Source organism: Poecilia latipinna, unplaced genomic scaffold (genome assembly GCF_001443285.1).
Source record: "Poecilia latipinna isolate Pla-1442-1.1 unplaced genomic scaffold, P_latipinna-1.0 Scaffold9, whole genome shotgun sequence".
Classification (NCBI taxonomy): Eukaryota; Metazoa; Chordata; class Actinopteri; order Cyprinodontiformes; family Poeciliidae; genus Poecilia; species Poecilia latipinna.
The window spans coordinates 558,377-576,788 of NW_015112625.1; positions in this window are offsets into that span (position 1 = coordinate 558,377).

The window sequence follows — 18,412 nt, forward strand, 5'->3', positions numbered from 1 at the left end:
AGAAACTTGTAAAGCCGCTGTTCTTTTGTGAAGTTTTATTAAAATCCAACAGAAGGCTGAGTTGAATTTTTATTTGCTTTCATTCTTTTCAAACTGATTTTCAGCCACAGCACTCTGCTGAGACTTCTCCATCAAAGGCACAATGTTATGGCTGGCCATGCTGAGAACTGTTCCTCTCAGCCTCACTGTATCATTTGATACACAGAAGTTGTTGTTTTTTTCACAGAACTATAAAAAACCCAAACATCCATACACCCAAACTCATCAGTGTTTCAAGAATAATTACTTAAAGTAGCTAACAGTCTAGCTGAAGCATAGATATTAGGCTCAGCTTTTATGTATTTTATTTTTTTTCCTGATCTCTTTCTCAAACTCAAACTTATTAGTCATTCCCCACACAAACCTGAGTACAAAGGGAACTCCAGCCTTTAAGGTTATGGGCCCAAGCCTGGAATAACCTGTCTCCAAAGATGAAACATTGGATTAATTAAAAACTGCTGCATTTGCATATTTTAACCAGGCATTTGCTATAAAGATTACAGATTACTCATTCTTTATGGATACTTTCCATGCGATTTCATATCTTTTTATGTCCTTTATGTTTATTTTTTTTACTTTCATGGTTATGTTATGTCTATGAAAAGTGCTGCAATGATTAATTCATTCATAGGATACTGGCCAAACATGCCTGACTTTCAACATCTTTGTTAAGGTTATATTTGGACACCAAAGAGCTGGCTGACATGGAGGGAAAATGGAAAGAATTACCTCTGATGTCAAAGGCAAAGATATAAATGGATACAGTCCACTTCCATTGGTTTTCACCTTCTGTCATGATGTAGGAGGGGAAGGACCAAAATGCAGACATTGACGGTGTCTAAAAACAGATTTCTTTAACAGTGAACAATATGGAGAAATTACAGAGGAGATGTGGCAGAAGGAAAGCAGGAAAACGGAGGGCGGAAGAAAGGGAGCTGAATTTAAACTAACACAGAACAGAACACAAGAACAAACCAAAAACTAAACACAAAGGAATAAACTAATATTACATCACCTTTCTAACAATAAAGGTGTCTTGCCAAAGGTGGCAATATCTCTTGAAAATAAAAGAACAACAAGGAAATGATCAAAAAGCAAATGGAAACCAAAAAAACCCACAAGGATTTTCACACTTTCTATGTTGAGTTGTCTTTGACTTGATGCTGCGGTAAAACACGTTTTCCAAGGTTCCACAATGGATCTTTAACTACAAAAATACAATTTCAATCAGTGAAGACATATTTTTCCTATTTATTTAAATGTAGATAACTGTGTTTCAAGCACAGTTAAGATAATTTATTATAGTGCCTAAAACAGCACTGTTATTTTATACGATTAAAAATTAGTCAGACAGATTCTTAACATCCTGGATTAATCATGGCATCATTCCTACTACTTATTAAGAAGCACTTTAACAAATTCTGACACCCAGTACATTTCAGGATTGTATAAGAATATTTGGCAAACTTAGAAATCTTAAGTTATGCCACTAAATATTTTCTCTTGGGAAAAAAAGACAGTGAATTTCTTCTGTGGTGCTTTTAAACCAATAAGAAATGAATTTCCAACACAACGTCCTGGTAAATATAGACAGGAATCTGCAGTGTCAAAACAGCTTTGCGAAATGTGTGCATAGGACATTATAAATAGAAACTTGCCTCATTCATTTTAGATCAGAGAAAAACATAAAAGCCTCTGAGAAGGTGATGTATTGCCTGTGGCATATTTGTTGCAACCTTAAAGGGCTACAATTGGAAACTTCACAGGCAGGAATGTGAGGGATCCCTGCTTCTGTGCAGCTCCATGACCCTGTGCATTGAAATAAAACAAGATCGGGCAACAGCTTTTGAAAGAAGAGGCTGTTTAAGTGGACTGAGAGCCTCAAACATGGGTTCCCCAGGAGGAAGTTTCTGAATGAATCAAATGTTAACAGCACTTTAATGAGAGAGATTCTGAGCAGTCCCAGTCACACCTAATTTAGTTTTTTTTTTTTGGAGTAACTTGCGGTTATCGTTCCAGGAGTTATCAATTATGAATTATGGAAATATCTTTGTACTTTTCAATCTATTTTCCTAAGAAACATTTTGACATGTTTTGAGACAAATGTTAGAGTAACAACCCAGCAAGGTCTTATTGTTCGCATATTTCGGGGAGCCTGCACTGCCAGTTGTGGGACGTGGATTTCGTCAAGGAGATTTTGAAGCAACGTTGGTAGAGAAATTAATGTCAGTTAATGTTTGCCCCAATAAACCTCACAACACTGCATGATATTTAAATGCAGATGATGCAGTTAATTAACAACATCTTAGAAGTAAGTTAATTATTTTCTATTTGTTGTTTTCTGTTGTGTGTTAAGAGTTTTAGCCTCATTGAGACATTTTACCTTGGATAATTAGAAATCTACACATAAAAAATGTCTTATTTTTACACAGTTACTGATAGTGCACACATTTTACATACAGATACAATCATTCAAAACCTCTGCCCTTGCTCAAAAAGTATTGAACGTTTTGGAATGTACACTACATCATAAATGGTAAATGCAGTGGATTATTTTGTTTTAGGTTTGAATTATTCAGAAGTGCACACATTTTTATGAAGCATTTTATGTTATGAGCTTGCCAAGCGACATTAGAGAGTTCTCTTGAGAGAGGATTTTAAATCTGTGTCTTGTCAAAATGAACTATTACCTTCTATGTTGCTGTAAACAACTGCTAGCACAGCTTCTTATTCAGTTTCCTACTAAAACAAAAAAAACACACTCGCATGCAATTAAGATGACAATGAATAAGGAGTGACGATGAATAAAGAGGATTACAAATAGAGAATGGTTTCAAATTAAGTTTCATGTGAGATCAAAATCGACCTTTATCATCCTGTGGCGATCTTAACACATCTTTGAGATTAATAGAGTCTTGTCCCTGCTGTGCAACGACTGTGTATTCTCTCCCCAGGGCTATCCTGTGCATCCTGAGCCTGATCATAAATTTACCGTCAGTGCCAAGGGGTTGACGCTTCAGCTGTCAGGAAGAATCATGGCGTTATCTGGGGAAGAAACTCAAACTGGAGGATCCGGCTTCTTTTGGAAAAAGGAGTCAGAGAGGAGTGCAGAAAGTGTAAATCAATCTGGAGTTCAGTGAGGCACAAAGCTGGCACCTCTGCGTTACAGCTAACGGGCAAAATCTAATACAGTGGAGTCGAGTCAGTATCTGGATCTAAAAAGTCCATATGAAACATGGTCTTTATGCTCATCCAAAGTAAATAAAATTGTCACTCTAAAAAAAAAAGCATAAAACACAGGACAGAAACTTTTTAAAAAGATTTTGCAAAGAAATGAAAAGAAGAATTGGCAAAGTTTTAGAAAGTTATCCTGGCTCTGTCCAAGGATAAAGACATTTGCTTACTGCCACATCTCTGTTTCTCAAATTAACAGGTGCACAGGAAGACACTGTTCATGGGGGGCTTTACCTAAACAATCTGCAAAACCCATTGTTGCAACAGGAGCTTCCCATTCCTACAAATCCACTGAGTGCAGGAACTTTAGCCATGACAGCTATTAATCTTCTGCATTAACGCAGCATCAGCAGCAACTTATAAACTAAAACAATAAGAGCAGTAATTATCTGGCTGAATAGTTTCACAGCGACTGTTTTCCCAGCTGCATCCTGCATAAATTAACATCATTACCTAAAAGCAGTTATAAATAACAGAGCGAGTTTTAAATCTTTGGTGTGGTTTGTTTGGTTTTATCTATGAAGTGGGTATTTTTCCCAATAACCAGACGTCAGCACATTTTAGAATCTCTCGAGTTATAGTCTACTAAATTTTTCCACTTGTGTCTTAAAGTTTATTATAGGAATATTTGAATTCATCACCCTCAAATCCCCAAACCTTCTACCTCTGCAGAAAAACAAAAGTCTTTTGGATGATGTGACTAAGTTTAATGCTGAATCATTCCTTTCTAACGTTGTTTAGAGGTTGTTGGACTGGAAGGTGAAGAGAAGAATTGAAAATATCTATATGTGAACTTGGATTTCCTAAGAGAAAGCCACACAAATTGCACTCATGTTGGTGATTTCTTTTTAAAATTCAGTTATCTGGGGAAAAAAAAAAGTTAATCTGGTCATAGAAGGACATTAGTCTGCTAATATTTGGGCAGGTTAAAGCAATCTGACAACATGACAGTTGTTTTCCGCAAAAATTACCTTGTTCAGGGTCAAAGGGGGTTGTTGAGGCCTTTCCCAGCTGTCATGGTGCTACAGCTGTCATCGGACCGTTGGACAGGTCGAAGGTCCATCACAGGGCTTGTATGACACGGACAGAGAAATTCAAGATTAAAAGAGACTTAAGTTAACAATTTTCTTTCATAACAAAATGCAAAACAACTGCTATTATATAAATGGTTTTAAATCCTGCACCTGCTGGCTACTTCAGATTAGTTTATGATTTTATGCTTTACTGAATTAAATTGTGTATTTTAATTTTTTAAAAATTCTGGTTGTATTAAATTATAAAGAATTTGACTGGATTACATGTAAGTGGATTTAAATTGGACTTGATTGCATCTTTGTTTGTTGTCCTGAAACTGAGGTTCTGCATTCAAATCACATCCGGGATTTGACGATGCATCGAGATTACATTTTCTTGTTGTTGTTTTCTACTGTTGCCAACTTTATGCTCAGTGCGAACAGACGGAGTTCATAAGATGGATCTTTTTTTTTTAGTAGTTGGCATTAAAAACTGAATTCGGCATCAGGATCTAATTTTGACCTCTGCATCTGAATCTATACGATTGATCTGAATAATTTGATTAATGCATTTCAGAATTGCATCTTTTTGTCTTGCAAAGCGCCTTGAGATTACAACAGTGGTGAATGGAATTAAAATGGAATAACAACACTGAACAACAAGTATTTAATACAGGATGTAAAGCTTACATGATGCTGACCAGAATTAATGTAAAATATCTCAGTTAACGTAAAATATTTAAGTTACATTCTCAGAGTATTTTGCAAGAACCTGTTAAAAATGGCAAAAAATTTTTTACCACATTAAACAAATCATATTAGTATCTGCCAGCCAGATGCCAGGGTTCCTTTATCAACTCTCTTTAGCACTTCATGTAAAACCTCCAAGCCTATCAAGTTCTCCAGCATCTTATGCTCTGCATGCACATGTCACGTCCATGTGATTTTTCTCCCTCAGAGGGGTGTTAGAAGCAGGATCCAGTTAGGGCTGCTGCTGACATGGGGGTCACAGAAAGAACTGATAATTAACATGAACTGTAGGACCACCTCAAGCAGGCCCTTCTTCTCCCCCCAACCTTCACCCTGTTCTCCCACCTCACTTTCTACTGTTTCAATCGCCTCCTCCACTCACCCGCTCCCCCCTCCATGTCCTAACAGCATGTCCTGTCTCAGACAGGCTCACTGGGCCGCTGGAGAGGAAACGCTGAGCACCGTGACGGACACACAGCATATAACCCAGCTCCACACCTGGGATATGAATTAGCCAATCAGGGGTTAAGTACTCTGGTCATGGGCCTGATGACAATACTTCACCTGAGATCACACCCTTACGACCTGCAGGGTCACCGGACCTCGGACTCAGGCTGTGAGGAGAGGCCTGCAGAAAGCGGATCATATCTCAATATGGTTATGAATCATAGAAAAAAGGTGGTTCTATAACAGAATGTAAAAAAAGAGGTTTTCCTTATTTCCCTTTTTTCTTAGCCTTTAGGATGCAAAATTAATAAGTGAACCATAGAAATCTTTATCAGTAATTTCCCTTATTTACACTGCCTTTATGCTTGCAAACTTGCACAGCTTCTAAACTAGACAGAGCAGTTTATGCATTTTGTGAACATTTATTTAATAACTGTACAGTTTTTACATTTTCAGAATCTTTCACTCCCTGTGAAGGAATTGATTTTATAATATTAACCAGATGGTCCCTTTTTATGGCCGTGTGAAGCCGTTGGTTTGTGACACATCCGATGGGTTCTTTGTTTCTCGCAAGAAGGCTAAAAACCATGTGTTGAAGTTTAAAGTGGGGTTGCAGGTGTTGTTTTCAGGCTCACTGTCTGACTTAGTGACTTTTACTTTTACATACAAACGGCATGGTAGTGGAGTGCAAAAGGAAATGTGTCTTTCATGCACAGTAAATCCATAAACACAATGTACTTTTGCTGAAAAAACTTGGTTTTTAACAGAATCAGCCTCATATTAGCCGAAAGTCTTTGATTGGAAAATGAAAAAAGCCTTTAATGCAGCTTTTGTCACATTACCAACACAAACTATGATGTACTTTATTGGGATTTCATGTAATCAACAATGGTTAACGGGAAATAAAAACATAATGTATTTACTTTTGATCTCCTCTACTCTGACACCCCTAAATAGTAATAACAATTTCAGTTCAACATCTAACCTGATTAGTAAATGTTGTCCAAGTTTGTTGATATAAATCCAGGTGTTTTGTGAGGAATTTCTTGGGGTAACATTACTTAAACAGCCAAATTTATAAAGATTTACCCCAACAGATTTGCGGTGTTACTGCAGAAAAAGCTATAATACATAATACATACACTTTTTGGATTTTTATTTGTACAAATTGTTCATCATTTACCTTCCACTTCACACTTTAAAACATACATACCTTGTGTGTGTAACATGAATTCAGATAAAATATGATGAATTTTGTTTTAGTAACGTGACAAAATGTATCAGAGTTTTGGGATGCAAATCAGTGTAAACACAATGATAATACTGAGGTATAATAAATATTTACAATCTCCAGCCTTTCACTAATAACTTAAATGCAAGACATGCTTTGATTTTCTCAAAAATGTTGAATACCTTGCTCGGTGTAGTTCAGCGGTGGGGTATCAACAAAAATGATCCCCAGTTTCTGTTCATTAATCATTCTGCCACAGAGCTCAACTACTTAACCTATAACCCTCCTTTTACTGACAGCGGCCTGAAATTATGTGGCAGGAAATGGGAGATTTGATAATATCATGAACTGGATATGCCATTTCCTTCAGCAGAGAAGGTTATCAGTAATGTTTTTAAAAAGCTTTAAAACCCTTTGGGCTCCTGGTGCATTTTTGGGCTTTGCCTGAAAATGAGGATTTCATTATCAGCATTAGACCACTTTGGTGGAGACTTAGAAAGTTTACTTTTGTTCCATACACTACCTGACACTGCCCAATTTCTGTGCAACACCTGCTTATTGTGACAGTCGTTCTGCATGGAGGAGAGCCAAACAAAGCTAAAGTCTTAAGCAAACAAGGACTCCTCATTTTTGGCCAGCAGGAACTAGGAGACAGTATCACAGGTCTCACCGTCTGCGTGATACCATCTTCTAATCTGTTTTGGCTTGGCTTACTCAAACTCACAGCCCAGACTCTATGGTGGTCAAGCAAATCAGAGAGAAACTGTCTCTTGAGCTAAGCTAACAGACGGCTCCTCTCACTCGTGCCCTGAGCTGTGTGGTTTAGACCGAAGGCTTGGGTTTCAAAGGCTAAAGAGGAGGAGGTGGGGGACCGATGGCATCTGCCTTCTCTCTGTCGGATGGAGCAAGGATTCTGTTCAAAGGCACAGCGGCTCAAGTGCATCAATTAGCGAGGGAAAGAGCTCGCTAACTTCCCCAATCACTGGCAAACTCTGCGTGACCTCAGAGCATTACATTATGAGGCACGATGATTGTGTTGCACGCTGGTCAGGCAATGTCAATAGCTCTCTTGCAAATGGCCCGGTAGTGATGGAGTGGCTTAAAGGGTTGTTCCTGCAAATGGACATAAAGAATAATAATAACCGTATTTGGTTTTTTTGAAGCCACTCTTAAGGGGTCGGCAGATTTTTCCAGCTGTTCGCGTTTCTGTTGTAATAAACACCGAGAGTGACCCTTTGCAGCTTATCAACTGACATCCAATGGTAATTTAGTTTGGAGTGATCTGAAGGCCACTCCTGATTGATTCTGTCCTCATTCGGGAGAGTGATGGATTAGCCTCTTGCCACTCAGTCAGTTTGGTGTTGTACTCCTGCGCCCGCCAGACAAAGCCACTGATGGGGACTGAGATGGGTCACTGCCCTTGACCCAGCAACAGATGATAGTAGATCTTTTGTCTAGCCCCGTGAGGTGAGGCATTGACCCCAGTGCTCTTATTGCGTCTGGCCCTCTATCCATCTTATATTAATGCACTTTTTCAAAAGGTAAATATCATGAGAGGCATTTGCTATAAGATACATGCACAAAAAATGGGAAGCCAAATCCAAATCAAAAGAAAAGCGTGCCTTTGATGTCGCAGCCTGTAAATGATATGATGAAGCGTCATTATCAAGAGCATCACGCTGCCTTTGGGAGTCGAGGATGTCGCCAGCGATAATACAAAATGAATCCGGTCATCAGCAAGTGTGACTGCAGCCATGGCAACCCCCATGACAATGATCTACCAATATTATTTTTTCCTGAAGCGTCTGAGCCTAGAACAAAGCGAGTTTTGTTACATTGAAAAAAAAAGACTGCAAAAACAAGAGGAGATCTTTGTTTTGAGGGGGATAAAGTACCCAACTCCAGGAGAAACTAACTGGATATTGATAAATGTCAGTGTTGATGAGCGAGAAGAGTGGCACTGCTGCGCTGTAGAATCGGTTTTATGGGGGTATATCATTAAAACAACAGATGAGGCCACAGAAAGTGTTGAGTGGAGGTAATAATATGATAGCCATGAATACTCATGGGGTTAGGGTAAGAAAATTCAGAATAATTCCCTATATACTGAATTGCTAAAGGCTGGGTTAGTTATGGACGTGCTATAAACTCCAGTATTATTTGAACTTGGTGGCACATTGAGGCATTGGTGAAGCAGATGAAAACATTATCTAGCTTAACAATGATGGAGCGCTGATTTTGGAGGCTTTTCAGAGTAAAAGACAAAGAACTGTTAGTTCCAGTTGGGTTTCACTCTGAACAGACTTACACCTCTGGCAGTTAGATAAGATCTAGGATGTTTTTACACACTTTATGCCACATGATTACCATCATAATGTCAAGTCTTCAAGTCAGTCTCAACTTGCTTCACCCATATCTTCTGTAGCACATTACATTGGAATGGGTCATAAATGAAAAATTTAAACTGCCGCTTGATTTGATCTGAAAACCTTTGAAATGAACACTTCCTTGTTACTCAAGTATTGACCCTTTGCAGGTGACGTCACTCTCTTCGAAACCCCGCCATGTCAGACGTCAAAATGCGCTAATGCAAAACCAGTAAAAAAAAAAAAACCCGCACTTAATATCGCTTTTTTTAGTTTAATTTGCAGTAAAAAATGGTCACAGGGTGCTGAGCGGTCGACTACACAAACAAACAAGGATGAAAACCAAACTTGCCATTTTATTGTATAACTTTTAACGAGGAAAGATGCAGGAGCCCTCGGTGTAACCCTGGATTTGCAGCGAACACTTTTTACAAGGTAAGAAGGTTAACGTTCATTTACTTTATAAGTAAGTATGATTAGAAAGATATCAAATATCGCATTATGGCGAAGGTACGCGTCTAACTGTCAGTAACCATGGAAACCACCTGAATGTAGCCTAGCATGTACGAAAAAAAGTGGCTAGCTTCTCGTCTTCTGTACGTTTTTAAGGCAGGTCCGGTTTAACGTTCATTTACTTTATAAGTAAGTATGATTAGAAAGATATCAAATATCGCATTATGGCGAAGGTACGCGTCTAACTGTCAGTAACCATGGAAACCACCTGAATGTAGCCTAGCATGTACGAAAAAAAGTGGCTAGCTTCTCGTCTTCTGTACGTTTTTAAGGCAGGTCCGGTTTAAGAGACGCCGTTTATGACAGTGATATAAATCATGTACTGTGAATTCAGGCAAAGTCGGTAATTTCATCAACACTTCAGGAGGGATGAAGTACGGCTCGGTTTGTGAGCTAGCTGTTTCAAGCTTCTGTCCAGGAGCCCCAAACAGGTGTGTTACGCTCAAAGACAAATTAGCTTCCCTTGAACAAGAAGAAGACATGAATAAACTGGCAAAAACAACATTGGAAAGTTCTGTTCAATACTCCCGGTTCTCATTTCCAAAGTCCATCATGGCGCTTCGAATGATTAAGTGAAGTATTTGCAAATTGGGTCAATATTATGAGTGCATTAGTTCTAAATGAACGCATGAGCAAAACTTCTGTGAAGATGGAGAAACGTATTAAAATATTGAACTTAAAAGATTAATGCATGATATGGACCAAGGAAGCAAACAGACAGGGTAACACAAGGAAACAGTTACAAACAATAAAAATACAGGAGGATAAATATTGAGGATGAGAAGGTGGTTGATTATTTATTATTTATTAACTTCAGGAGCTGAGCAAAAACTAAAATGCAACTACTTATTTACTAACACAGTAGACAATAAATAATAATAATAATAATAATAATAATAATAATAATAATAATAATAACGTGGCAGCCAGAATTTACTGGTCTAAGTCTGTTTACGTTCAGACCACATAGTAAATCATTAAAATTAATTTCCATCCAGTTATTTTTTTGTTTGTATGTCTGTTCTAGCAAGGTCTTTTTCTTTTGTATTATTTAACCTGAATAAAAAGCTTCTTGCAAATGTATCAATATTACCAACATAATTTAACATATCTAAAAACATGGGATCAGAATATCTGTGTCAAATAAACCCAAATGTTTGACCTGGTTATTTACGATCCTTTGACCTTGTGTGAAAGCAGTAAATAAAATGGGATTTAAAATTGATCCCTAGAATGTGGGCCATCCGTACGTGTGTGGCCGCGTAAGAAAATCCCGAGATTCTCACTTTTGACACTCGCATGAATTATTCTCAACAGGTTTTGCCTCCACACCCAAAACCTTTTTGACTTTTTGGACTAACGTTACAATCAAAACAAAGAAGAAATTCATTGACTATTGACGGTTCTGCATCTGCAGGAGATCGACTCAAGCACATGCAGAGTTTTGTCGAAGCACATGTGCATCATCCCAGTTATAGGAACACGGCAGTAAATTGAACATTTTATTTCATGAGGTGGATCTTTGTGGTTGCATTCAGGTCTGAAACAAAATGCAACAAAAAGATACGTACACACATACACACGCGCACACACACACACACACAAGTGGTCAGAATTTGAAGAGCGTACCCAATGTCATGCATTTCACTGGGCATGAAGATCATCACCACCTGTTTTATACTATAAAACATCTTGTATTACTGTTGTGGAAGTTATTGGAGATTGAATTTCATTGTGTGTTTAAAAGTGATGCAGGTGCATACAGGAAAATGGTCAGACGGATGTAGTATTATTGATAGAAGGGCGGCGGTGTAAGCTTTATTGTAGGAAGTATTCAAGGAGGGATGTTTCACAGTAATCGAAGCCCAACAAATGAAATAACGACTCCAGAAAATGTCTTTTACTAAAAGAAGCTCATCTGCTCTGCATGCAAACAGAACATCTGATGCTGTGAGAAAAAGATTTTTTTTCCAGAGAAAGCCCTTGGCTGAGGTTTTAGTGGATCGTTGCTCTTAATGACTTAATCCAAGTTCAGTCTCAGTGGTCTGAGCTCTTTGTATGTGCATATGAGACTGTGTAATCCTCACAGTGAGATGGGAGCCCAGAGCTGACCTCACTGTTTGGTTTCACAGGGTCTCCGGGGGCCCGGGGAGGTTCTGGGGCCGCTTTTTGCTGCAAGCAGTCTGAAACACTGACATGCAGGCCGGGGTCTACGGGGACCGCCAGTCCCCAGATCTTGTTACCGCTGGGTTAGTCACGCTCTGTGAGATTTATGTGTGGAACAGTAGTGAGGGTTTGGGTTGCACAATACCACCAAAGTGTCGCGATGCTAATCCTCGGCAGAACTGAACTTTCCAATGCCAAAGATGTGTGTGTAACAGTTCAGGAAAAAATGTATCAACTTAAACTCAGTTTACTTATTTGCTTCATTCATTACTGCTCTTCAACACAATTCCTCTTGGATTGTATCACTAATGCAATGAATGTAGAGTTTGATTACGTTCCTAAATTGACTTTCTTTCCCCATTGCTTCAAACTGTCTCCATTTGATAAGAAACATATTTCCCTACAGTTCCTTAACAGTTTAGGAAGGTAAAAGAAAATAGTGAGATTCTTGTCGTCACACCGTTCACAAAATTGGAATCTTCATATTTTCTAAATACCAGATATTTCTGATTTTCACAGTGAGGAAATAATTACAGTTTTCCGCAAGTAAGATTATACTTACCAAACCTAGTAAAATGTACGAAACTAGAGGAAAGATTGTCTAAGGTACTGTAATTATTAGACAAATGTGTTCAATACTCTAACGAGAAAACCATTCACTCTCAGTTATTGAGCATTAGAAATGATGTAAGAAATAATTAGGATAAAAAGATGCCTTTTCTCTTTTCATTTTTTAAAAGAATGATGCTGACCTATAGCTGATATCATAGAACAATTTTTGGATAACAATTTCCTCTTAACTTTCGAAAGGTAGAAAAATATGCTGTAAATATTAAAACAGTGATTTACTATCAATGTTACTCTTACGGTGGATTGATTTTGGTTGGTGTCACATAGAATGCAACTATGGCCAGGCCCTGTTCTTTTTTCTTAGACAGAATCATCTATTTACTGCTGCTTATTGTGTGCATTTTGTTTGTGTGCATTGTATTGTGTTGATAGAACATAACCTGTGTGATTCTATGCTTTTGGTGTAATTTTTTTGGTGTAATTTTTTCTCGTTTTGCTCATTTGTACATGGTGAAAACTACAACAAAACACATCTCTTAAATGTGGTTTTGGCTAATTTGCTGCTCATCTTTTATTTTAGTTCTTCACAACTTGACAGCCTTCCGTCAAGCTGTTTGGGACATACATGGATTTTCTGTTTGTGATTTTAAACATTGTGCAAAATTGTTTGTTACTGTTATGCCACTAAATCTTTGATACCATCTGGATATTCATCCCAATTTCTAAACAACTTGTGAATGTGGCTGACTTTTACATGACTATTTCATGAAAAAGCCATATTGTTGGCAATGTTTTTCCTTTAGATGCCTATAAAATAACTTCTAGACTTATTAGTAAACTGTAGCAAGGTAAGAAGAGTTTTGGTGCAAATATATGAAGAATTGTACTGAGCAGATGTTAGAGACCTAAAAATCTATTTTGGTTCATTCTCCTTCCGGACATCCAACACAATTCCTACGTATTCAAATTACATGTAATTAGACAGTTGAGTCTTTTTTGCAGATTTTTAGCAACAACCAACAATAACAGCAAAAAACTTAACTTAAGTTTACGTGAAGACCACACAGCAAGACAAATGGATCTGTGGTGGTCGTTTTTAAAGCAAGCACTTGTCCTGGCTGACATTTGGACAGGCCGCTAGTTAATGTGTTGTTTCACACTGTTTAGCCTTGATAGGGTGGGCTCGTGGTGTGGATGGAGCCAAGCAGGACCACCTCCCTGGTGACTGACCCTGGCTGCTTGGGGCAGTCGAACAGGTGGGACAGGACCCCCGAATACTCAGTCCTGGACCCCCAGTTGGGAGAAGAGACTCATCTTCCCTGATGTGTATTTTCAGGTAAATGTTTTTTGATGCATTTAGTTAATTTTGGCCCACAAACCACAGTATCTGCAGAAAGAAGTATCAGCAAATATTGTTGAAACAAAAGCTGAGTTATAGCATCTCAATCTTAATGTGGGAAGTTGTTTTAGCAGCCCTATGCTACATTGCAGAGACATAAGGACTGCACCCCCCTAATACACACACACACACACACACACACACACACACACACACACACACACACACACACACACACACACACACACACACACACCCTGCTGCATGGATGCAGACCACAAACAAGCAGCATAAACAATGCTGTGAGCGTTCCTTGTGTTTTATCTCCTCGCCACCCACAGTTTACACCAGTAGGGAGCTGAAACTTTGCGCTGCCCCGGGTTCATCTCTGACTCCCCTAACTAATCACCATGCCCAATTCTATCACAGAGCAGTGCTCCATTCATTAAGGCTTAACCACCCTCTTGCCAGTCAGATTACCCAAACAAAACTGTAATTTTAAACTTCTTTTAGACAGTATTTCAGTTTCCCACAAACCAGATTCTGCTGTCAGCTGTAAAAAATGGCAGCTTAATCTCTGTGTTCGCCACTTTGGGGGATTTTAGATGTTATTTTACAAGAGCAGCACCGATGACAGAGAGCCTTTTGCTCATTTGGACATTCTTTGTGAGTGACTTCCTTTAGAGGTCGTGTTTGAGTTCTGAGTCATTTCTTCACGGCTCTCAAATGAAAGGAAACAAGGATGATGAACAATAGAGAGGAATTGTCTCATCTCAAACTGGTGATTCCCCTTATTTCCCCTCTGCTCTGCTCTGTCTAGAACTGACCTGCTTACTCATTCGGTAGCTCTTAGCAAAACAGAGCACTCCCATCACAATATTCATAGCGTAGGATTTAATAATTAACATGCTGTTTCCAGAGCAGATCTTGTTGCTCCACCTACTCTTTCTGTCCTGAACTGAGGAAGATGAAAGGCGACGGCAGCGGTTGTTGGTTGTGTCTGTCGGACATGTTTTTCTTGATTCCTTCTCCCCATGTGGTCCCCACAGACCTGCTTTCACAAACAGCCTCCTGGCTCAGGGGAGAGGTAGCGATTTGAATAAGAAAAGAGACTCGACTTGGTAGCAGAGTTGGTAGATGTCACAGCAGAGATCTCCCCAGGAGCATTCCAAGCTTATGGCATGTGTGCAAATCCCAACAACATGAAATCAGTTGATATATTAAAATATGCTTACTTAGTCCCACCAGAAGAATAATTCACTCAGACTGACACACCAATACAAGCAGAAAACTTTTCCTTCTCAGGGAAGTACTAAGTTTTTTTTTTTTTTTTTGCTTTGGTTAACTTTAAGTTTAAAAGTCAGTTTTATTTAAATAAGTCACTGATTTTTTTAGGTGGGGTTTTCATTTCTTTTTTTATCAGAAGGGATCTTAAATATTAATATTAATATAATTTTATATAAAAAAAATCTCATATAACAAACCTATATTAATTTTTACAATAAATCTTTTATTTGTGTGTTTATTCTTTGATATCCTAAAACAGACAAAGCTAGAATGCTCTGAGAAGACTTGATCAAGCTAAAATAGCTAATGTTCAGTGGTTAAAATAACTTTAAGACCTAGTGGGAGAGGTTTGTAGAATAAATAGTGGTCACTAGAGAATGAATATCATTTTCTCTATTGAAAGAGAAAGAAGCAAGATTTCAGAGCGATTGCTTGTCACTGCTGTCAGAAAAGTTACATAACTTTCTGACAGTCTAGAAGAGATAGTGCATGACAGTGAAGAGCTGTCAAGATCTGGGAAGTAATAGGGCAAAATGATTTTTTCTTGGATGCGTCTGTGTTAACGGCTAGATGTCGAAAGAATTTATGGTATAAGTTATGTTATTTCCTTACATATGTTGCTTTATTGTGAAGTAAAGTTCATAACTGATAGATAAGACATATTTATGTAAAACAGTTACCCCCTAACCCTGCCTCTATAATTAGAAGTGGTGCCCATAGAGCAATAGAACACAAAAAACCCATCTGGACATATTTCATATATGCTTTATTATTTAAATATGAAGCCATCTTAAATAACAAAGTTTCCTGCTTCTGGATTATTGGCTGTCGTTAATAAATCTAATTTACTTTATTTTATTGAATGTAGCTATCCTTGGCTTGGACGAAAATAAGTCAATAAAACTTATGCTAATTAGTCAAAAAATCAATCTCTTCACAACCACAGAAACAATATAAATGTATAACTATCTGTTGTGTAATGATGCAGTGATTGCATGTAATTTTATGCAAAGAAGTACAGATACAGTTCTCTTTCTTCACACGCCAGCAAAATGCATTTTCTTCCTCTCTCCTTCAGGCATTTATTTGCTGCTGCTGCTGCTGCTGCTGCTTGTTGCTTGTTGCTTGTTTCCAGTCTGGCACGATCCCATCATCCACCTCTAGGCTCTCAAAGGAAATTCACTTTCCTCATGAGTCCCAGTTTCTAAATGAAAGCATAACAGCAAGTAGTGATGAGCTCGGAGCGTAGTTGCCAAATTCCAATTATAATTTGTAATAAAGTGTGAGCTGTCTGACTTACGTGAATCACTCGCAGGCCTACGGCTGTTTTACAGGCATGCATGAAATCCGAACCACTGATCCCTTCATAACTCATTTTCTACTAGTTTACAGTTTCACTGATTCTACTTTGGATTATATGCAATCTATGACTATATTTAACCTCATATTTATATAAATACTCCCGGGTTTGATTTAATAGTTATAGAAAGTAAAAATCTATTTTTTGAACTATGTGTAAACATCAAAAACTGTCATCCTTCATTGGCATTTGATTTCAGCTGGAAGTATAATTCATTGTTCATCCAACAATATCAAGTTTTCTTGTACTTGTTGCTGCAATATGTGATTACATTACATGCTTAAACAAATCATGCTTTGGATACTGGAAATAATGCTACCTTCCGACTGTGACTGAGCGTGGAAAAATATTAAATTATATAGCATCACAACATGTTTTGGGTCCTATGGCTGACCGCCCAGGTCAGCGCAGCCCGGGGGCAGTACATGCATTTGCAAAATTAAAAAGTTTCCTCTCAGTTGCACCTCAAGTAGACTTTCTGATGCATTTTTTATTTGCCCAGTACATGTGGCAAATGAAGCCTAAATTAGTATTTGATTAAAAACCTTTGGCCAAACATTGGAAAGATACATATTTATTTTTAAATTTTCAATAATTCTGATAAGTTACATTATTAAAAAGTTTTTTTTCTTTTGCAGTCCATCTTTTGCTGGGTTTGTATTTGTTTGGTGTGTGTAGGGCAGCAAAAGGCAGGGAGCAAAATGAGGAGCAATAGCCATCATCGCATCTGTGTGTATCTATGTGTAATGATGATGTTTCTTCATAATTTAAATTTATATACAATATTTACATTGTTGTATGTCTTTATCGACACAAATATAATGTTTTTAGATTTCAATGATTTAAATAATTTATTTAAGCTGTTCTTTTTATGGAATGACTAAAGAGCAAACAACTACAGTGGTTTTTACAAACAACACTTACTTGCACAGGTTTGTGCACACGGTGCATTTCAGAGCATAAAGAGCTTGCTTCAGTACAGTCACAGTCATTTTTAACTGAGCGATCGGCTTGTTTTGTAGATTCCTGAACATCCAGATCAATTTTATTTCATTTGAGGAGGTAGTTTGCGTCAAACTATTTAAGTTTGAACATTATTGGATGTCGTAACAGGAAAATGACCACAAACAGGCGTCAAAACCAAGTCATCAACTTCAAGTGTTCATACTATTTTAGTGGCTACAAGTGGATACAATCCAACACGGATGCATCCAGACTGCTTCTACTAATAATTTGGGTGGTGTTTGGAGTTGTAGGATAATTTAGGTAAACCTAGTTGTGTTGTTTAGAGTTCACATAGAGTGGTTTGATGTACTTCAGTTTGTGAAACACCTCCAAAAATGCTTAGAAGCACCCTTTCAACATTTTAATAAAACAATAAGACACTGTGCAAGTTTGAATTGTGTGCTACTGAAACCATTATGGCAGCACTCAGACATTTTTCTTTCTGCAAATAGAGTACGAAGGTGATTTGCACCCGTACAGCCCTGGCTTTATGTCACTGCAAAGATTCCCCTTTGCTGCACTGTGCCCCTCAGAGTTAGAGTTACATGATGAATGACGGGGTAATCAGATCAACTTTCCAATGCAGTGAGACACTGCCGCCCAAGAGACAATGCTGCAGGAGGAAATGTTTGGCGATGAGGCCAAAAGGACACCAAGATAAAGATGAAGCATCTCAAGAGTGTGAGACTCAACAAACACATAACTGATCCAAATCATGAGGCAATTACTCTTTATCTCTCAAGAACAATTCAGCTTTCATAATCCAGTTATCGGAAGAAGAATATGAAAAAGTGAGAGGTGACGTTGGGGGTTGGTGGGCTGATGGGGTTGGAAGGGGACTGGGGTTTCTCTGCTCCTTGGAGCCTTCATTGAGCGCTTGATGGATGTTCTGTAACCAATGGAGAAGGAGTGCACCCGTAGCCAGAGTAAGCACACAATCTTCTCAGCAGATTAACTCCCATTGATTTATAGAGATTTACTTCAGGAAAGAAAACAGCTGGCAAAAGCACAGATACCAGAACTGGCAAGGCATAAATTTAGCTGGAGAAAGGCCAGCTCATTTGTTAAAAAGATGATTCCTAAAGTGCATAC